At 45.6% G+C, this 22,622-nt stretch overlaps 1 protein-coding gene across 12 annotated transcripts in view; it reads right to left on the reverse strand.

Annotated features, from left to right (window-relative positions):
* Positions 1-22,622, reverse strand: part of LHFPL2 (LHFPL tetraspan subfamily member 2) — a 169,829-nt gene that overhangs the window by 132,286 nt on the left and 14,921 nt on the right. The gene's annotated exons all lie outside the window — the stretch shown is intronic.

Raw genomic sequence — 22,622 nt, forward strand, 5'->3', positions numbered from 1 at the left:
GGTGACACCAGGGCATGGACAAATGAGATCAAGGAGATAAAGTTCAAAGAGGCAGAACAACAGGTCATGAATCACACGGATCTGGGAAAACTCACAGGCGGAAAGGAAGAGAGAAAGCATTCAAGAAGAAACCAGAGCCGATCATGAACACAGTGCTTCCTTAGCAGAAATGCTAGAATACTCACCTGAAGATTATACCTCCAAAGAAGAACTTGAGAGTTCCTTTTTAAAATCCCTACCAAATTACAAAATAGCATTTGTTATTTCTACTGTCAGTCTTTTTGGCAAAGTTTTGGGAGTAACATGAAAATATGGAGCATGACAGATTGTCCAAACTAAAGACTGGAAAAGGGCACTGTTTTAACTGCGTAACCTCCAATGTAGAGACTCCTTAATATCAAGCCAAAGACATAACTGCATACGAAAACAATATCAGGGCAAATGTACACTGGCTATTCATTTTTGGTTTTTAACCACTGAGGCTACAGAATTAATCATTCATTTTCATCATACAAATCTCTCCTTAAATGGTTATCTCAAATAAATTTGCCAAGAAAAAAAAAGTAGCTAAAAAGTTTGGGAAATGATGCAGTCATTTAATAAAATCCATTAATGTACAACATCAAAGAAAGTCAGCAAGGACTTTCCTTCATTATGGGATAATAAAGAATGGTTCAACCTTTCTGATGGTAGTCAGTTAACCCACATGAAAACCCAAAATACTTTGACTCAGTAGTTTTAATCCATTCACCCTGCGAGACAGCGAAGGAGAGTACAAGGATGTTTAATGGAGCACTATTCATAACAGGGAAAATATTCCATCTATAAGAGACTTAATATATAAACCAGAGCACATTCATTACAAAAAATATTCTTCAGATATTAAAAAGGAGGTGGCTAAATTTATAGACATGGCAAGACTACCACAATTTATTGTGAAGCAAAGAATGAAACAATGCCTTATAGTTTCATATATCTGAGGTTGTATGTACCTATGTTTAACAATCGTAAGAAATATGGGCAATAATCACCTTGATAAGGTGAGTACTTGGCATGGTTTGCCCTTTACCTGTACTTTTATGTACTGTTTGAACTTTCTGCATTAAGCTTTAAAAACAAAAACACACAACAGAAAAGAAACCAGAAAATTAAGCTTCTTCCATGGGGGGGGGGGGGGGCGCGGTGTGTGTGATAAAAAGTCATCAATATACAAAAAAAAAAATCTTTTCTCCTGGAGAGGGTAACAGTCACCCTTTTTTACAGGATGAAAATTCACCACCGTACATCAGAAGTCCCCTGAATGGACGCAGCCTGACCTGCAGGCCCGGGAGCGTCTCCCTGACTTAGCAGCTCCCACCCTGCTGCAGTCATCATCCCAGACGGGCCTGGACCCGAGGCTGAGCAGAGCAACCACCGGTCAGCCCCACCCAAGCTCACCAGACCAGCCTCCTGCCAGCAAATGCCTACCTTCCTGCCCTAGTTCAGGAAATGCCAGCTGGGTTCCCTGTACTCAGCATGTGCCCCGTCCAGGCAGGGGATGGTGCTACAATGAAGGTTTACCAGGAGGTAGCAGAAGAAGAGAGCAGAGAGGAGGCTGTCTGAGCACCCCCCCCCCCCCCACCACCAAACACAGTTGACTCTTGAACAGCACAGGCGTTTGAACGGCATGGGTTCAGCTACATACAGATTTTCTTTTTTAATGAAACATACTGGAAACTTTTTTGGAGGTTCGAGACAATTTAAAAAACTCAGATGAACGATGTAGCCCAGAAATATCAAAAAAATTCAGCAACAGTAAAGTAGGTCATGAATGCGTTTAAGTGGATTCTAGTCTATACTTACAAAGGTATACGATGAGTAATATTTAATATAAAACTAATAATGTGTTTATTTTCTTACCAATTTATAACTTTGCTTTCAAAGAATTATATCACAATACAGCATGACTCTCTCGTAAATGGAGAAACTGCATATCAGCCTATCATCACAGATGTTTTTAAGTAACAGTGCTTCCAATACTATATTGTGAATATGAATATAATACTATATGCCATAAAAACTGTATAAAGATTCACTCACTAGTGTATAGGCTAGGCTACCATGAAGCCATCATATTGATTATTACCCAGGCTACCATAAAGCCATCACATTGCTGCTTCATGAATTTGGACTTCATCCTATATGCAGTAGGAAAGGACTGGAAGATTCTAAGCAGGGAACGAATACCCTCGAAGGTTCACTCTGTACAATCCTAACAGCTGCTGCTGTGTGCATAATGGATCATGTGGGAGCTCAAACTTTGAGGTTTACAAAAATCTGTTGTTAAAACTCAGAATGTACTAAGGCCACAAAGAGGAGTCTTTTTCTAATTCCGTTCTCCCCACATGTGGTACAGACAAACCCTTACACACATACACACACTAGGTGCTTAATTCTTTAAAATCCCACAGTACGAGAGGTCAACAAATTTTATGTTTTGGTGTCTTTCCTGACAAAAGGCAAAAGAGGACAGTAAGAAAAAAATATATATTCCTTTAAAGTAATGGACACTGCTTTCACTAGACATTCTGTACAAACTAATGCAAAGTTGGCTGTTCGTTGACAATGGAGCATTTCCAACTATCTGCTTACTATTCAAACTTTGATACTTTGAAAACATTTCCTCTTCAACAGATTTTTTAAAAACCAGTCGAATATAGTTATGGAAATATAAAAATCACCCCAGTCTTTTGCACAGAAGGCTCTTTAGAAGTTAAGAATCGGAAAATCGTCACTAAAGCAAATGGTTAGTAGGAGAGGGGGATCTGCATCTTTTAGGACTGGAATGCCACTGGAGATCCATTCCTCCAAAACTCTGAAAGTATGACCACTATTTATCCAGAGCCTTCTGGTAAGCAGTTAAAGTGCTTTACAAATATCATCCTCATAATAACCCCATAAAGAGAGGAGAGTTTGCTATAAAAGTTCATTGGGCGTGAAAACTTGGCTCAGTTATTCAACAGCTTGATCCAAAAGCAATTATTAAAATTAATTTTTAACAGCAACAAAAATAATTTGGCTGAAAGAGTAAACTAATAAGCAGTCAACTCCCTACCCATGGTACATTTCCCCGACACAAAGGCTGCCATTTCATTCCTTGCCCCAGGACCCAGAATTACTTGTATGAAACCAGCTCCTATGATGATGGCTCAGAGGCCTGGTGCCAAGGGCTGAATCAAAAGCACTGGGCTCCATTTTATAGCAGCACTTGGTCTTCTGTCTATACCGCCCTCAAGTCTGGCACCAAACGAGCTGGGGAGATAGTGGTTTCCTAATGAATTAGACCGAGCAAAGGGCCATTCTTTATGATGCTCAGATGGCCCACTAACTGCTCGAGGACAGACAGACACCTCCCAGCTCCTCCTCCCCAGTGAGCTCCACCACATGCACGCCTGGCAATGCTCAGGCCCTCTGGGCAGATAAGGTACCAGAAGGATGGGGTGGCTCAGTGGACAGGCAGCTATGCACGGAAGCTGATGCATTTGCTGTGTAAAGAACGCCATTCTCACTGGCTCTTCTCCAGGTTCTTCAGAGGAACAAGGCCAAGTTCCTGGAATCGACAACTTAGAGGTCATGCCGTCTTTGCCAGCCTTCTCCCTCCCCCTTGTGGACTATTTCTTTCTTTGTGCTCAGACCCTCAGTTGTGTCCAACTCTTTGCGAGCCCACGGACTGTGGTCAGCCGGGCTCCTCTATCCATGGGATTTCCCAGGCAACAATACTGGAGTGGGTTGCCATTTCCCTCTCCAGGGGATCTTCCTGACCCAGGGATCGAACCTGCGTCTCTTACGTCTCCTGCACTGGTAGGTGGGTTCTTTACCGCTAACATCATCTGGGAAGCCACATTTCTCTTTTTAGCCATGGGTAAGTTTCACCGATGGAAAATGAATTCAAAGTAAAGGCTGTTGATTCCATATGACAATGAAAAGCCTGGAACAGATGTTGGGTTTTCCTGGGAACGAATTCCAGGATTTTCCCATGTACTCTAGGAGCGGAAGTGATGGGACAATGAGACCTTCCCAGCCTTTTCACAGTATCATGTGGTGAGAATAGAATTTATATCCCTTCTTTTCACCTACAGGTTGTGTTATTTACACAGGCTACTTATACTCACTGGGCCTCTATTGCCTCATCTATAAAATGGGTCTAATACTCCATAGGGAAGTTGTGGCACCTGGCACGAAACAGATGCTAATTATTACTGTCTTCTGTTTACATAAAGTCACTCCTATCTTGAGTGATTTCCATTTGTCTGTGCTTGCTGGTTATTCTCAGTTTCAAATTCCTTAATCCATTTGTAACTGGACTATCTATTTCATACTAAGAGAAAGACCAAAGGAGTGATTTTAAATAGGATTTGGATCAAGCAGAGATGTGGTCCAAAATCCAGTTCTCCTACTATCGGTTATACAGTCTTGGGGAACTTTTTGGGCATGGAATTGTCTGGGGTGAGGAAAAACTGTTTAGGCATAAGAAGTTTTTAGGAAGCTTGTGGGGGAGAGCTGTCAAACCTGTGACTCAGTTTCATCAGGTACAAAATGGGGCTAAATATCACAGGCACTAAATATCACAATTAAAGGGTTACTGGGGAAATAATTGGGAGGAGTCAGCAGCTACCTTTGTAAGGGAGCCCTGGGGTCAGTAACCTCCCCGGAGCCTATGAAGCAAATGCCACTTAATAATAACATCCTCTTTCTTAGGTGGCCAGAGAGCGCTCTACAACAGCTGAAGAACAGAACCTAGAAACAGAGCTTGCTGACTGACGACTGGGTTGCTAATGGTATGCTAGAGACACCAGTGGGTGACGGGGTCTAGCTCTAAATTTTTGAACCCTTCATGGGTAAGTTATGCCTGGACAGTCCTGGCCTGAGCCTCGTCTCATCTCCCTCCCTCAAGGCTGTGGGCAGACCAGCCTGGTGTGCACAGGCACCACTTCTAGCTGGACTCCCAAGGAAGCAGGCCCAATAGACAAATGCTCTCATTATAGAACAGCGCTACCCACCTTTGGGCTTCCCTGATAGCTCAGCTGGTAAAGAACCCGCCTGCAATGCAGGAGGCCCTGGTGATTCCTGGATTAGGCAGATCCGCTGGAGAAGGGATTAGGCTACCCACTTCAGAATTCTCGGGCTTCCCTTGTGACTCAGCTGGTAAAGAATCCGCCTGCAATGCAGGAGACCTGGGTTCGATCCTTGGGTTGGGAAGATCACCTGGAGAAGGGAAAGGCTGAGCGACTTTCACAGCCACCCATCTTCTCTGGCTAGGGTTCTTATCTCCTCAGGAGGGTGGGGAAGTCAAGAAAGCTCATTATTACACGCCCATACTCTGAACATCTGAGGCTCTGGGTAAAGCCACTCATTTCAAGAAGAAAGAATGTACTCTCCAGCGCCACCTCTAGAATTAGAAAAGCAATCCTAAATCTAGAACAAGTTCTTCCCACGGTATCTGGGATACAAATTTTGTTTCTATTGCAAGACTCTACCCATTTCATTAAAAGTCTTTAAGAAATACTCTTAAATCAGTTTGTTATATTTGAACTTAAAATTGTGGTAAAATTCATATTGGTTCTGCAAATATAAATATGTGAACATCAATACAGCTCATATTTAGAAAAAGGAAACAACAGACTAAAAGATTTAAGAATAGGGGGAAGGCCTTGAGATGATTTAGAATGGTTTTCTATTAGAAAGAAGTAACCTGTCATTGTTGTTCAGTTGCTAAGTCATGTTGGACTCTTTGCAACCCCATGGACTATAGCATGCCAGGCTTCCTTGTTCTTCACTATCTCCTGGAGCTTGCTCAAACTCATGTCAATTGAATCAGTGATGCCATCCAACCATCTCATTCTCTGTTGCCCCCTTCTCTTCTTGCCCTCAATCTTTCCCAGCATCAGGGTCTTTTCCAATGAGTTGGCTCTTCGCATCAGGTGGCCAAAGTATTGGAGCTTCAGCATCAGCTCTTTTAATGAATATTCAGGGTTGACTTCCTTTAGGATTAACTGTTTTGATCTCCTTGCAGTCCACAGGACTCTCAAGTGTCTTCAGCACCACAGTTTGAAAGCATCAGTTCTTTGGTGCTCAGCCTTCCTTATGGTCCAACTCTTACATCTGTACCTGACTATAGGAAAAACCACAGCTTTGACTATACAGACCTTTGTTGGTAAAGTGATGTCTCTGCTTTTTAATATGCTGTCTAGGTTTGTCACAGCTTTTCTTCCAAGGAGCAGCATCTTTTAATTTTGTGGCTGTAGTCACTGTCCAGAGTGATTTTGGAGCCCAAGAAATAAAATCTGTCACTGTTTTCACTTTTCTCCATCTATCTGCCATAAAGTAATGGGACTGGATGCCATGATCTTCCTGTTTTGAATGCTGAGTTTTAAGAAGTAACTACTGAATACTTAGAATATGCCAAGTATTGTTGTAACCTGTTTAATTGTCCCAAAAACCTATGAAGTATTATTAACCCCCTAATTACAGATGAGAGGATTGAAGCAGAGACTTTAATTAGTGTCTCAAAGATCACCCAGCTGGGAAACATTAGAGCTGGTTAACTTCCCAAAGATCACCCAGCTGGGAAATGTTAGAGCCAGTTAACTTCCCAAAGACCATCCAGCTGGTAAATGTTAGAGCTAGTTTCAAATCTAGGCAATTTGGCTCCAAAGCCTTGCCTTTTAACCACTCAAACCCCACTAGCTTATTTTATCTTAGCTAGTCAGTTAATAAATCAAGGTTCAAGATTCTTTCTCTACCATAAACTGTGGAAGAGCCTTTGACTTGCATGTACAATGCGGGCAGTATTAATCAACATTTCAGGAGGGATTCCAGTGCAGATATTTAGGGTTCCTGGTCCCTATTTACTGAAAGTGGGGATCTTAAAATCCCCATTCCAGATCCAAACACCCCTGGTATAGAGAGGGGACGGGGAGAGCATTCAGGTTTGACTCAGTTGAGAACCATTTCAGTATACAGAAAAAGCACATCAAAAGGACATCAGGAAATTTAAACCAAAAAACACCTGTTAGAAAGCAAAGGCAGATGAAGAAAGGGAGGAGAGACCAGAGGACTACACGTGCCAGACTTCCTCCCTTTCCTGCCTCAACGCTGCACTGTCAAACTGGCAGTTAGACTAAGACCAACCCAAATGTTTGAAAAGTCATCAGGACTCAGCAGCTAATAGAACACTGTTTTCTAAAAACAAAGCCATATATGGTAGGCATTCTTAATCTGTTCTTTCATAAACTCTAAACCCAAGATTTCAAATGAAGACCTGCCAGACAATCTCCAATCAACAGAAGAGAAGTCCTTTTCCCTTTCCTTATGCAAAAAAACTCAGATTGTCCCAAAACAAAAAAATCCAATTTGGATTCAAAACCTATAAGAACCTATATTCTGACACATAGGGAACCACTCACTTGGTTCCAAACATGCAAATAACGGAGAAGTCATAACGACGGATAAGCAAGAAACACAACCAGCAAACCCCTTCCTCAGCCTGCCTTCTCTCCTCTGCCACGTTGTGGGGTGACACGCCAGCAAGACCCTCTGAAGGTAGCTCCCCTAGATGGCGAGACAGAGAGCACTCCCCTTGGTGCAGCTGGCGTCGGGATGTGGATTCCCGGGACCAACAGTCACAGCGTCCTCCAGCCTGTCACCTCTCCACCTCTCTCCCATCCTCCTCCTCCGTGCTCCCCTCCATTCCTCTCTTCCCCACTCTGCCATTCCCTTCGCAAATGCCAATCTCCTTTCTCAGGTTTTCTTTGCAGCCATCCTGACTAAGGATTGGTTCCCAGGATATTTTGCACAAAAATCACAAAGCCAGGAGGGGATGGTGGCAAGAATTCCAAGGTAGTCATCTCCAGGTAGATTCTTTACTGCTGAGCCACCAGGGAAGCCCAGTTTAATTTTTTAGGGGTCATTTAAACAACTTTGATAGTGTCTCACATTTTCTGTGCCAGGAATCTGGGAAAGGAGCAGCTGATGTGGTGCTTCTATTCCACATGGCAACGGGGGCCTTAGGCAACAGGTGGATGTGCTAGTCTGGAGGGTCCAATATTGCTTCATTTACATGTCGACGGGGGTGGCTGGAAGGCTGGGTTTAGCTGGGACTGTCCTCTGGGGCACCTGCCATTCTGCACAGGGCAGACCCCTTACATGCCAGCTCAGGACTTGAATAGCAGTGTTCCCACCAACAAGGCAGAACTTGTATAAAAAAATAATTCAAAGATTCTGACAAAGGTGGTTGGCACTGAGCCTTGAACATATCCTTTCAGAACTGCCTGTTTGGGGATGTTGAGCCTGAGAAAAAGGAACCAGAAGGACTGTTTTTCAGAAAATCGGTCAAAAACAGCCCAGCGACATTATCCAGATGCAATCAACAGACTTGGGGTTAGAAATTGGCCACGAGCCCCCACTATTACCAAGAAATAGTGTCAGTTCTGAGCTGACAAGGCAAGGATTTCTGTAAAAGGACCAATCGCTTTTCTTTATAAGGTTTTGGCCTTCAGAAACTTCTGGATTTCACTGAGGTTGCTCTCCCTTGAGATGCAATCCCTAATGCTGTAAACTCAGTTTCTCCAAGTTACCCTTTGCAATTTACACTCATTAGGCCTCACTTTTTATTTTCTTTTAACCCAGTCATACCCAGTAAGGCAAGATGATGCATCAGAGGACCTGGAACCCAGATCACTTCGGTAACAACACAGGGAAAACAATCTCTAACACTCTCACTCCAAGGCATCGGTTATCAGCCAAAAGGATCTTGCCTTTGCCCGCTTCCTGCTCCCGGCTCGTAGAGGACAAGGGTCCATGTCTGGAGATGGTTTGGATCTTTACAACTAGGGGAAGTGAGTTCTGATAGCCTCTAGTCGGCAGAGACCGGGGATGATGCTAAACAGCCTGCAACACACAGGGCAGCCTCATAGCCAAGAAATGATTTAGCATAAAGGTGCCCGTGGCAGCGAGGCTGAGAAATCCTGCTATCTATAAAGCAGCAACTCTCAATCTTTTCGGCACCAGGGACCAGTTTCGTGGAAGACAATTTTTTTCCATGGACTGGTGGTGGGCAGGGGTGATGGTCTGGGGATGACTCAAGTGCACAGCATTTATCATACAGCTCACCTCTATTGTTATTAAATCAGCTCCACCTCAGATCGGCAGGCCTTAGATCCCGGAGGCTGGGGACCGCTGCGCTAAAGCACCTACTCTAACAGAGCAGACTGTTAGCAGCTCCGCGGCATTTTCATCATCACTCCTCTCCCCCCTATTTTTGCACTGTGCATGGGAAGCTGAATTTCGATGAGCTAAATGCACAGATGCCATGCTCCACTGGAAAGTGTCATTTTAAGGAAAGAGTTCTCTTCAAAGTCGGAAAATCATAGTTCTCATCTTGAAATCATTTTTTTCACTTAATTTTTAAGAGTCACTTTTAATTTAGATGACCCAGCAATACTACAGACAGACAAACCAAAAAACAAACTTTAAATGAATCAGAACCAAAGGGCTCCCATATGCTCTGGTCTTTTGTTTCTGAAAATAATGAGCTGAAATGTTTATGCATGGGTACAAGCAAACCCTGAGCTATAGATTAGGAGCCGCTCTTTCAGGACGGCCTCTCCCATCTGCCATCTCCCAGCAGGGGAACAATAGCAGCAGTGACATAGACATGGCCTAATCTGACCAAACACAGCCGGTCCTCGGCCACCTGTCCCTAAGCCAGCACAGATGCCTGCCTGCCCGGCCCACAGCCTGGACTGACTTTCCTCCCTGCATGAACATTCGCACACGCCCTGCTCTGTTTGGGGCAGTCCTACTTTGGTTTATACTTAAAAAGCGAGAGCTGTCAGCGTACCAGGGAGAAAACACTATTTACAAACGCTGATGTTCACCTTTGGGGAACTTCTGATAGTCATTTTTATTGGGTCTCTTCCACCACAAATTTGTAAGGTTAGTAGTTCTTGTTTCTAACATTAATTGCTATTTTCCTCTTGAAACAAGGTTTCAGTGATACCTATCCAGGGCATGAAAAACCACAATTCCCTCAGTGAAATAAATTACATTGCTGGGTTGGTGCTCACTGCAGTGTGAGCCAGGCCTGTTAATGGCCTGTGATGTGTTACCCTTCTCCCAGGACAAACATAAACACTTTTTATAAACTTTTGCATTCTGCAACCCCTTTCCAATGAAGATTTCCCCTCCTGGAGGGAGACCCTTAGCTGTCCTACACATTGCCACTGAGCAAGAGCCTCACGCCAGAGGAACACACACCCAGTAACAAATCCGACCACAGGACAAACTCAGCTTTTAAATGACCATTAATTCTACCTCACATCAAGATTCTCTAGAACTCCTTTGATCCTTAAAGCAAAGGAGGCCCTGGGAGAGGCCGGTTTACAGAAGCTGGACAAGCAAGACAAGGAGCGCCAGGAAACTCAGAGGTGAGTGGAAAGGGCCTTAAAACGCCAGCTACACAAGTGTTTTGGGCACCAACACAGGAGGCCAACAATCTGGGAGAAACTTCCAGAGTTCTTGGATTCCCTTAAAGTCAAACTTGTTCCTGTTGTATTAGCAACAGTGGTGATAACCACTGCTTACTGGGTTCCAGTTCTGCCTACAGAAAGCTACCTTCTTTATTATTATAACAATTCTACCCAGTGAGCATATGATTATCTCCATTTCACAGATAAGGAAACTAAGGCCTGGTGAGATCGGTAACTTGCCTGGGGTCATAGATCCTGGCTGTGGGAGATGGGGCCTGAAGCCCAGGCCTGCCTGACTCAAGGCTGGTCCCACCCCACCACAGGTCCTGTCCAAACACAGAGCCCGTTCCTCCTGGGGCAACCTGGGGCTCAGAAGGGCTGTCTCCCAAGCACTCATGCCTCCAAAGAGTCTGATATATAGTTCTCTTGTGCTTGTAAACTGGTAAAAATCCTCAAACGGGCTGCACACTCACCAAACAATATCTAATCCTGTGTGTTTAATCATTAACATGTTTAGGTTACAGAAAATGCATGCCCTTGTGATTCAAGGTGAGCCAGGCTGCTTGCTAGGTACAACTGGGATCCAGAAAGGACTCAAAGACATGGACCCAGGCATCCCTGGAACCCAGCCCAACTTCAGGAAGAACCTGGTCCTCTCGTGAAGACCCTACAGTTGAGGCCTCATAAACAGGGGCTAATGAAGCTGCAGTGATGATCAGGGATTTAATCTTGGCTCTGAGGAGACAGCAAGGCAGAAGAGGAAATAACCTATAGAAAATACAGAGGTATACATGGAAGAGGGCATCAGAGGATGAGACGGCTGGCTGGCATCACCAATGCAATGAACATAATAAACTTCGGCAAACTCCGGGAGATGGTGAGGGACAGGGAGGCCTGGCATGCTGCAGTCCATGGGGCCGCAAAGAGTCAGACATGACTGGGAGACTGAACAGCCACATACATGGAAGAAAGAGAGAAGAGCTCATGAAAGACCCATTTGATTTGTGTTACAAAGACAGAAGCAAGATGCTTGCAAAAGAACTACCAACTTTGCTTCTTACACCCTTACTCCCCATTAAACTGCACTTAACATGATTTATACCTAGTTGGGGAGTGACTAATGAGTGTATCTATACTATGGTTTCACTTTACAATAAGAAAATCACAAATATGAATCAATCTTATTACTTTAAATTTTTACAGCAATTTGGAACCCTATGAATACAGAATTCCATCGCATTTCAGCATTTAATTTTGTAAACACGAATGCTACTATATAAACTTCCATCAGTCCTTTTCTTGTCATTGTGGTTACAGATCCCCATAGACTGCTTACTAAGAAAAAGGAAAAAAGAAAGATAAAAAGAACTACTGAATTGAAACAATGTCACACGCAATAAAATAATAAATAAACAAAAAGTATGCCTTCACCAATAGGCAGTACCAAAACACCTTTCTACAAAAAGGTTTGCTTTCTAAATGACCCTTCATGAAAGCTCAAGGCTCAGAGCCAGGAAGTCATGCACTCTCATCTTGCTCTTCTGTGTACTTTTAAGAAGCCTGCAGAGGATAATCAAGCTTCCCCACATGTAACTGAATTCAAGAAACCAGATGTCCCAAACACACTGTTTTTATCAACATATATGTGTTCTTAAGAATTGAATTTGTTTTTAATTTGCATGGTTTTTCACATAGAATGTTTCAGGTTCGAGTGTAGTATTTACTGTTCGCTGCCAAAGCGCTATGCTAACATTGGACAATGCAGAACAAGATCACAAAGAACCGTACCAGTGCCAAGGAACAGCCTCCACGAGAAGTTCAAACACTAGATCCTGCCAGCACTATCACAAGATCACTTCCTCACGCCTGACTTTCACCAAAAAACAAAGTAAAGGTTGACGCCACTGTACAAGATTATTTGCTCTTTTCACTCAAGACCACACAACTTATCCAGTGGTCATCATTTTTCCTGCTGCTATGGAGACCCAGTCAGACCCACCTCTGGCCTGCAGAACACATGCCAGCTTTAGATCAATAAGCCCTGTGATCTATAAAACAGGGCAGAAGCTGAAAACTCAGCAGATTCTTCCTGCAGTCATCAATCAGGGTTAGACTCCCCTTGTCTTCTGACCCACCAGGAGACTGGATGTCTGCAGCCCATTCCCTAAACAGAAGCAAAGAGGTGCCACATGAAGCCAGCATTCATACCCGTCTCATGAGCCTGTGAAGGAACTTTTGGGTGAAACAGGTTTTCAGAGGGAGCTGTGCTCTCTCCCTCTGAGGCAGCAAAGAAATTCCACGTGGAACTGGTCAGGTGCCAAGGGTTTCAGAGGAAGCACACTTGCCCCTGGTATCAAAGCCACACGACGAAGCTTAGAGGTCAATTTTAAAAAGGTGTAAACACACCCAGCCAAACCAGGAGTCTGTGTCAGAAGGTGTGGATGAAACTTACCAAGCAGTAAACAACAGCATCACTCCAGTGTTCGTGAATTCAAACAAAATATCTTGACCTTAAAAATTCTCTTTGGCAGCTTTTTTTCTTCAATTAATCTCCTATTAACCAAAACACTGCAGATGGTGACTGCAGCCATGAAATTAAAAGACACTTGCTCCTTGGAAGGAAAGCTGTGACAAAGCTAGACAGCATATTAAAAAGCAGAGACATCACTTGGCCAACAAAGGTGCATATAGCAAAAGCTATGGTTTTTCCAGTAGTCACGTATGGGTGTGAGGGTTGGACCATAAAGAAGGCTGAGTGTTGAAGAATTGATGCTTTTGAACTGTGGTGTTGGAGAAGACTCTTGAGAGTCCCTTGGACAGCAAGGAGATTAAACCAGTCAATCCTAAAGGAAATCAACACTGAATATTCTTCACAAGGACTGATGCTGAAGCTCCAATACTTTGGCCAACAGATGCGAAGAGACCCTGGAAAAGATCCTGATCCTGCTAAGGATTGAGGGCAGGAAGAGACGGTGGTGGCAGAAGGGGAGATGGTTAGACGGCATCACCAATTCAATGGACATGAGTTTGAGCGAACTCTGGGAGATGCTGAAGGACAGGGGAGCCCAGCATGCTACAGTCCGTGGGATTGCAGAGCTGGACATGACTTAGTGACTGATCAACAACAAACTACTCTAAATTTTAAAATCCCCTTCCAATGGTAACTCTGTGACTTAACTGGGACGTTAAACAAAGGAGATAAATGAATCATGATGCTTTGAATTACAAGCCTGAGAGCAGCTGCATGCTTGCCACCGTGGGTCTCTAGGCATGTGACACTGCTCAGTTTGGTTTACTTGGCTGGGGCCACTGACAGCAAGGCTGCAATTTTCAAAGTAAGGCTGGGAGTGGTGGACAGCCTGATTTACTGGCCAACGGCATCTATCAGTGTGGAAGACTGAGTGCTTCTCCTATGGCTGCAGCGCTCAAAGTATCTGGACCTTCCACTCACACCCACAGTGCCATGTAGACAGACAGACAGACAGACAGACACACACACACACAACCACACAACCACAAAAGGAGGGTGGGCTCTGGCCATCAAGTACTGTTCTTGGGTAGAGGGGTGATTTCAAGCCCAACTTCCACCACTGTTCTGACTCTGCCAGGGAGGCCACAGCCTCCACAGGGCCCCCCTCACCCTGGCGACCACATGGCATCCTGCCTCCTAGCCACCCCTGAGCCTGAGAAAGCCTGTCTTCCCCTCCGCCGCACTGCTGATTGTAAGGAATCAGTTTAATCTTGCTACGTCTCACTTTTCTATTCTACATGTAATCTCAAGAAAGTCTCAACTACGTACAAGCTACTTGACACCATTTTTTACAGACTTTTCAGCCTATGAAAGTATCTCAAGGAGCACTAGACTAGAAGTTGGGAGTCATAGCTTCACATGTATCATTCACTCAAGTGCCCGTGAAGCACCTATCACATGCTGGGGACCAAAGATACGAAGCTGTCCAAACAAGACACGCAGGGACAGAGGTTTAGCCAAGCCATTCAGTGTCTTGAGCTGAAATTAAAAGGCTTGAACAAGAAGCTCTTTCAAGTCCCTCTCTGCTCTCCTATTCTCCATTCTCTCCTTTGGTGCCAAGAGGGGACCGAAGCATTCTGGAATGTTCTGCTTCCCCGAACACATGCTATTTTTACCCCATATTCATATAGCTCAGGCTGCAGACGTGTGACTTCTCCGCACTCTGCCAAGCATAAACGATGCATTTTCATCCAGAGTTTAGGAGCCTGAGTGCAGCCCTAATCTAGAAGACCCACGGCAGACACGGCTCAGGCTCCTTGGCACAGGGGCGATCATGGCTGCGTTCCTTCTACGCGGAGGAAATCTGGTTCCTTGAGATCAGAACGATAGAAAAACAGGAGCAGGGCGGCCAAGGCTTCTTCATGTGTTGCCTGGGTCTGTTTATTTCTTCTTCATCAACTCGTATCATTTCTGACACTGCACTTCAACTTCCTGGACACGGCCAGAGAGAAAGGATTTTAAGAGACACTAAAGTCTGGCCAACTTCTGATTAGCCACAGTAATGAAAGAAAGGAAGAGCGCATGGCCAAAGAGAGGGGGCTCCCGCCTCCGAGGACTGCAGCGCAAAGATAATCTGTATAGGATACGGAGAAGCATTAGGGAAACAAGTGAAAACCTTCTGTCCTCACCCCACCCCCACCCCCTGAATTCCCCTCAGATAACATTTCAGGAACACATTGGCTGGAGTTCCCAAGGGCACCACATCCACAAAGGGAGGCATCCACAGTCTCCATGATCAACTTGCAAATATCAGCTCTTCAATCAATGTGGGGATAGATTTTTATAGCCATTAAACAATCTGAAGCTGTGTGGTTAAAGGTGCTTACTAGTGGTTAAGGTTTTTATTAGCACATCTTAATAGAAGTTTTCTTTTTATTCCAAGCTAAGTTCAAAACTAAGCAGAAATGTCTACAGTAGAGAAGGGGAAGCCGGAGACCGGAAAGTGAGCAGATTGAAGATAGTAAGAGTGTAAATAAAGATGCATGTGGCTGCTGTGCTGTGCTTAGTTGCTCAGTCCTGCCTGACTCTTTGCGACCCTGTGGACTGTAGCCCGCCAGGCTCTCCTCTCCCTGAAATTCTCCAGGCCAGAATATTGGAGTGAGTAGACCATTCCCTTCTCCAGGGGATCTTCCCAACCCATGGATAGAACCTAGGTTTCCCACATTGCAGGCAGATTCTCTACCGTCTGAGCCACCAGGGAAGTCCAAGAACACTGGAGTGGGTAACCTATCACTTCTCCAGGGGAACTTCCCAACCCAGGAATTAAACCAGGGTGCCCTGCATTGCAGGCAGATTCTTTACCAGCTGAGCTACCTGGGAAGCCCTCAGAAAAGGCTGTGCCCCAGAAATAAATTAGCCCGAATCAGTGATGCTAACAATGGGTGTCCTGGCCTCTCTGATCACATGCACAGGGTCTCCGTATGTTACTGGACACTTTACTTAGGACTGTTTCATACAAAAAGCCTTCCTATCCCACCCCCTCCAGCCTCTCTGCCCTGTCCACCTGTGCTTACCCTCAAAAAGAAGCCAGGCTGCCCGGGGGAACGGTGCCTGCTGGTGGTTGGTGCAGAGAACTATCTACTGATCATCACACTTTTCTCTCCCCTCTATTGCAATCAAAGATGCATAATTCATCCCCTCCTCCTCTTCCATTTCTTCTCATTACCGTCAGGGAGGACTTAATCTGAACGTCTGAGGTCCAGGGCTAGAATCCCAGTTCCTGCACTTCCCTGCCAGAGATGAAGGTAAATCCACATCCCCTCCCTGCCTCGCTCCTGTCTGGAAACGTGGACAGAAATCCCTGCCTGCCCAGCAAGGCCTTTATGAAGCAGTAGAAATGCAAGAACACCATGAACAGAATGTGCTGTTGTTCAGTCACTCAGTCATGTCCAGCTCTTTGCACCCCCATGGACTGCAGCATGCCAGGCTTCCCTGTCCCTCACCATCTCCCGGAGTTTGCCCAAGTTTAGTGGGCTAACTAAAGAGTCAGTGAGGCTATCCAACCATCTTGTCCTCCGTCGTCCCCTTCTCGTCAATCCTTCCCAGCATCAGGGTCTTTTCCAGTGAGTTGGCAGCTCACGTCAGCTGGCCAAAGTACTGGAGCTTCAGCCTCTAGGGCCCATCAAATAGAAGGCACGGCCTTGCTGTGCTGCTCACCCCCCAGCACCCAAACACTGCTCGGCCCGTGGGAACTCCAGCACTGTCACGCTCTGAAGCAGCGACCTCGACAGCAGATAACTGACAAGCCTTCCTCAGAGTTAAAGACACCATCCCAGCTCTGAACAAGCTCCCTTGTTGGGCAGATGTCTGTATTTTCAGTGTGAATACCACATGCCTCAGCGATGGGTCAAATGGTCCACTGGGCCCTGTGTCAGCTGAAGTCACTCATGCTCACTTGCAGCAGAAAACACTGTTCCTGACCACGGTGCCCTAAATGGTCACTGGGCTTCCCCAAGGCTGCCGGTGCTACGGAAATTGGGCTCTGTGTTGGCCAGGAGGGAACTGGCCAGCCCCTGTGAGGCTCAACTCTATCCCCAAGTGCCACCGCCCCGTGATAAAGATCTCAAAGGGGCTAATGAAATTATCTTCTCTGCCTTTTATCCCTCAGTAACAACCACAAAATTAGATAAAAACGGCCCCCTGCTCCTCTAATTTAAGGCCTATTCTATTACCTTCAACCCTGATTCTCTTTCAAACGGATATGAGACCCTGAAGACCCCACCGGCCAACGGGATTAGTAATTGACGGCTTCCTCCTCCCAGCCAGTTCTCCAGAAGGCGCTTCTGCTTCCCCCGTCCGGTGGGGTCACAATCAGTTCAATCTTCATGCTTCAGAGACATCCCCTTTGAAGAGGATCAAATGTTTCCCCACCCCTGCCTGGTGCTCCACTCAAAGGGGCAGCAGCCGCTTCTCACTAGAGCAGGAAGGGCAACCTGGCCAGAAAGGTTAAAGTGAGAGGAGGTCAGTGCAGTTAATTGTCCACCAGGCTCAAAGGCAGGCCCACTTAAACAAGCACTGTGGGAGGGCCGATCGCCCCCATAAAATGCGAAGTGCACTTTGAACCCGGGAACAAGGAGGATGAGAATGGTTTCCACCAGCCTGCTGGGACTCCTGGAGCTTCGGCTGTTTGTTTTCTTTTTCAGATTGTAGCCATAAAGGGTAGCAGCACTTCTCTGCAGCAACCCCAGGCAGGCAGATAAAACACAGGCGAGGTGAGCAGCAGGGCTTGCCCACCAGGAAATAAAGGAGAGGAAAGAGCAGTGCCACGTCTCTGGTGTAAAGGGAGCCAGTCACGGCTTCCTTTAGCTTTAAAGAAGGAATCTGAGAGAAGGGAATTCCGAAAGCCTCAGAAACCGCTCCATCGAAAAGTGCTCTGTAGCAGGGGTCCCAAACCTCCAGGGTCTAATGCCTGATGATCTGCGATGGAGCTGATGTAATAAGAGAAATAAAGTGCACAGTAAATGTAACGTGCCTGAATCATCCTGACACCCACCCCACCCCCAGTCCCTAGTCCATGGGAAACGTGTCCTCCGTGAAACTGGCCCCTGGGGCCAAAAATGTCGGGGACTGCTGCAGAGAAGAATCATTTAAAATGCTGAGAACTTTTCCACTCTCTTTTGCCTATCTGGAAAAGTTACTTTTATTACCCAGTTATGTGAAAGCTTCGTTTGTGGTGATGCTTCCTAAGGCCCACTTGACTTTGCATTCCAGGATGTCTGGCTCCAGGTGAGTGATCCCTGCATCATGGTTATCTGGGTCATGAAGATTTTTTTTGTATAGTTCTGTGTATTCATGCCACCTCTTCTTAATATCTTCTGCTTCTATTAGGCCTATACCATCTCTGCCCTTCATTGTGCCCATCTTTGCATGAAATGTTCCCTTGGTATCTCTAATTTTCTTGAAGAGATCTCTAGTCTTTCTCATTCTATTGTTTTCCTCTGTTTCTTTGCATTGATCACTGAGGAAGGCTTTCTTATCTCTCCTTGCTATTCTTTGGAACTTTGGAAAAGGTCAGTTTTCATTCCAATCCCAAAGAAAGGCAATGCCAAAGAATGTTCAAACTACCACACAATTGTACTCATCTCACATACTAGCAAAGTAATGCTCAAAATTCTCTAAGCCAGGCTTCAACAGTACATGAACCATGAACTTCCAGATGTTCAAGCTGGATTTAGAAAAGGCAGAGGAACCAGAGATCAAATTGCCAACATCCATTGGATCATCCAGAAAGTAAGAGAGTTCCAGGAAAACATCTACTTCTGCTTTATTGACTGCACCAAAGCCTTTGCCTGTGTGGATCACAACAAACTGTGAAAAAATTCTGAAAGAGGTGGGAATACCAGACCATCTGACCTGCCTCCTGAGAAATCTGTATACAGGTCAGGGACATGGAACAACAGACTAGTTCCAAATAGGAAAAGGAGTACGTCAAGGCTGTATATTGTCACCCTGCTTATTTAATTTATATGCAGAGTACATCATGAGAAATGCCAGGCTGGATGAAGCACAAGCTGGAATCAAGATTGCCGGGAGATATATCAATAACCTCATATACACAGAGGACACCACCATTATGGCAGAAAGCGAAGAACTAAACAGCCTCTTGTTGAAAGTGAAAGAGGAGAATGAAGAAGCTGGCTTAAAACTCAACATTCAGAAAACTACGATGATGGCATCCGGTCCCATCACTTCATGGCAAATAGATGGGGAAACAACGGAAACAGTGACGGACTTTGTTTTGGGGGGCTCCAAAATCGCTGCAGATGGTGACTGCAGCCATGAAATTAAAAGATGCTCGCTCCTTGGAAGAAAAGCTGTGACCAACTTAGACAGCATATTAAAAAGCACAGATATTACTTTACCAACAAAGGTCTGTCTAGTTAAGGCTATAATTTTCCAGTAGGCATGTATGATGTGAGAGTTGGACTGTGAAGAAAGCTGAGCACCAAAAAATTGATGCTTTTGAACTGTGGTGTTGGAGAAGACTCTTGAGAGTCCCTTGGACTGCAAGGAGATCCAACCAGTCCATCCTAAAGGAGACCAGTCCTGGGTATTCATTGGAAGGACTGATGTTGAGGCTGAAACTCCAATACTTTGGCCACCTTATGCAAAGAACTGACTCACTAGTAAAGACCCCGATGCTGGGAAAGACTGAAGGCAGGAGGAGAAGGGGACGACCAAGGATGAGATGGTTGGATGGCATCACTGATTCAACGGATGTGAGTTTGAGCAAGCTCCAGGAGTTGGAGATGGACAGGGAAGACTGATGTGCCACAATCCATGGAGTCACAAAAAGTCGGACTCGACTAACTGAACTGAACTGAACTGATGGGAAGGCCTCCTTCCAACTCAGATCCATCATTGTAAAAAGTCTCTAAGAAATAGAAAACAGTCATTTCACAACTGAGGAGGACATGAGAGTGATCAAAACATCTCCAGCCCTTTTAAAACCAGCGTTTCCTGGGAAACATGTATTTATAAGTTTCCTTTCACATCAGTAACAGAACTCCCACGGTAGATAAAACGGGCTAACAACTCACAGCTGACAAGCGCTCTGATCAGAGTAAAAAGTGGTTCCCAAATTATGCATCGGTTATATACTGGAAGTGGGAAAAAAGCCAGCTCTTGCCCAGAGATGTCAAAACTTGGCTGTAGATTTATAGTGAAACTTAATCTTAGAGATTTTTCCTTCTTTAGAAAAATATAAGATAAAGGCTCACCTGAAGCTAAAGGCTTCACCTGGAAACATCAGACACCCAAGGGAGGAAGTGCCGTCGTGTGACTGGGCCTGTCAGCAGCCGCTGTCTGGGTTCGCACTTTCTTCAGCAACAAAGGACCTCACTGGTCATGGTTAACGAGGGCGGAGTCCGGGGCCAGCAGATCAGTTGCTGTGTCCCCTAGCTGCCTTTGCTCCAACTGCTCCCAAATGTCTGCTCTGGACACAAGGGGCCCACTCTGGACAGTGTCTTTGGATCGAGGACAAGCTCTAAAACAGCTACATTAAACACACGTGCACGCAGGCGTCCTGATACGCAATCTGTACTCCTGCTGGGGCACGAGTAGTCCTCAGCAAAACTTGACCAAGAGTAAACACTGAATTGAAAGAAACATAAAGTTCAGATGCTCTAAGGAAATTCAGGAACTCGATCACTACTACTTGCACTTTCAAATTACGATGATGTGGAGTTGTCAAGATTCAGTGAGAGGGACTTCTCTGGTGATCCAGAGGTTAACACCCTGCGCTCACACTGCGGGGCGGTCGGGATCAATCCCTGGCTGGGGAACTAGGATCCCATATGCGACACGCCCACCCCTACCCCCCAAAGAAAAAAAGATTCAATGAGAGAGTTCTGTGAAGCATGCCTGAACCCACACCAGTGTGTGGAAGGGGACCAACTCAGTAGCCTGATGACTTGATCTGCCTCACTTGTTTTTCTAGCCAAATTAGAATCGTTACCGGAAAACAGGGGGCACTCTGAGAATCAGAGACCTCCATGAAACTCAGTGAGTGGCTATTACCATAAATTGATAAGCACTCCCCATGTGTTTGGCAGCATGAAGCCGAGACACACACACCACCTTGCACTCAGCTTCTGCAGGCACAGTGCAATACCAAACAGTTGATAATATCTCAAATTCCAAAACCTACTAAAAAGCTAACATTCACTCATGTTTTAATACTCAGCTTTTATTTTTAACATCTGGGCTTTTAAACTGTAATTGTTTTCTTCACTTATCTTTCAAGTTAAAACAGACAAGCCGGAGTCCACGGAGACGAGCGATCCCTGGGCAAAGCTGAAACCTCCCTCTATTCAAGCCCTAAGAACCTTGACGATGAACAGATTCAGGTAAGAGTCAAACTCCCTGCACTGCTTTGCCTTTCTCTGATCTCTCCCGCAGGCAGCTGTATATGGATGGGGCTCAGCGCCAGGTAGAAAAAACCGCGGTGTCGTGACTGCTTTTCTGCATGGGGCTAGTTGGCCCGCACCTCTCCTAGGCTGTGGAAAGCACACACAGGAACCAGAAGACAATGTCTTTCTCTTTGCGTTCACGCTGCACACACCCAAACCAAGCAACTGGGAAGATGGGACAGTGAGTAGCATTCATGCAGCGGCAGGATAAGCAGGCAGGAGCCAGCACTTGAGACATGCGTGCAAGTGGTCTTTGGTGAGATTTCGGTTCCCCCCGGCCCAGCTCCACCCTCGCTTCTCTGAACTCAGCTACTGGTCAGTTCTGGAAGGGACCCAGGCCCCATTCCAGCTCCCGATGCAGTGAACCACTGCCCGGGGGGGTTGCTGCTCCCAACCAGCATGGTGAAGCAAAATCCCCTCCAGGCAACTGGAGTGTCTCTCAAAGGTCCCAGCGTACTAAGAGGGACATGGAAATGCAGGATTTAAAACTTTTTATCAAAATTATGTAAACTGCACTTCAGAAATATTTTTATTTCCTCTGAGTTGTAAATTGGTCAAAGCTATTGTTTGCCCCCATTACTGCCCATAAAATCAGTTACAGGTTCAGTCCCGAGGCTGCCCAGGGCTCCCAGAGGCTGCTGGGCAGGACAGGTGAAATCTTCCCGCAGCCAAGGGGACTGCGGCTCAGGGCCCCAGGCTGTCAGCTAACACCTTACTGACAACTGACACAAAGACTCCTGACTTCTTATCCTTTTCAACAGGGCTAAGAATCTAAACTCCTGCTGACTTAACATATTATGACAAATTCTCAATTACCCGTGGTAATGTGAGCAAACAGCCATGTAATGACTCCAAAAAGGCACTCTACACCTCAGTTCACTGGCTTGGGAATACAGTATCACTTCTTGGTGCTGGGGCCTCAGGTTTGTTTACTAGGGCAATTTTTTCTTCTCAGACGAACACTCACTCATTCACCAGAAGTCTATTCCATGCCAGGAACCACGGGAAATGGTAGCAAAAAGAACTCACAGACCAGAGGAAAAGATGTGTTCAAACAAGCAAAGCAGAGCTGCCCACAGGCCCATGCTGTGGGCTGTGTGAGGGGAGGCGGCGAGGTGGCCGCTGGAAAGGACTGTGCTCCGAATACCCTCTCCTTCAGACAGTTGATAATAA

The sequence above is a fragment of the Ovis aries genome, chromosome 7 (genome assembly GCF_016772045.2).
Source record: "Ovis aries strain OAR_USU_Benz2616 breed Rambouillet chromosome 7, ARS-UI_Ramb_v3.0, whole genome shotgun sequence".
NCBI lineage: Eukaryota > Metazoa > Chordata > Mammalia > Artiodactyla > Bovidae > Ovis > Ovis aries.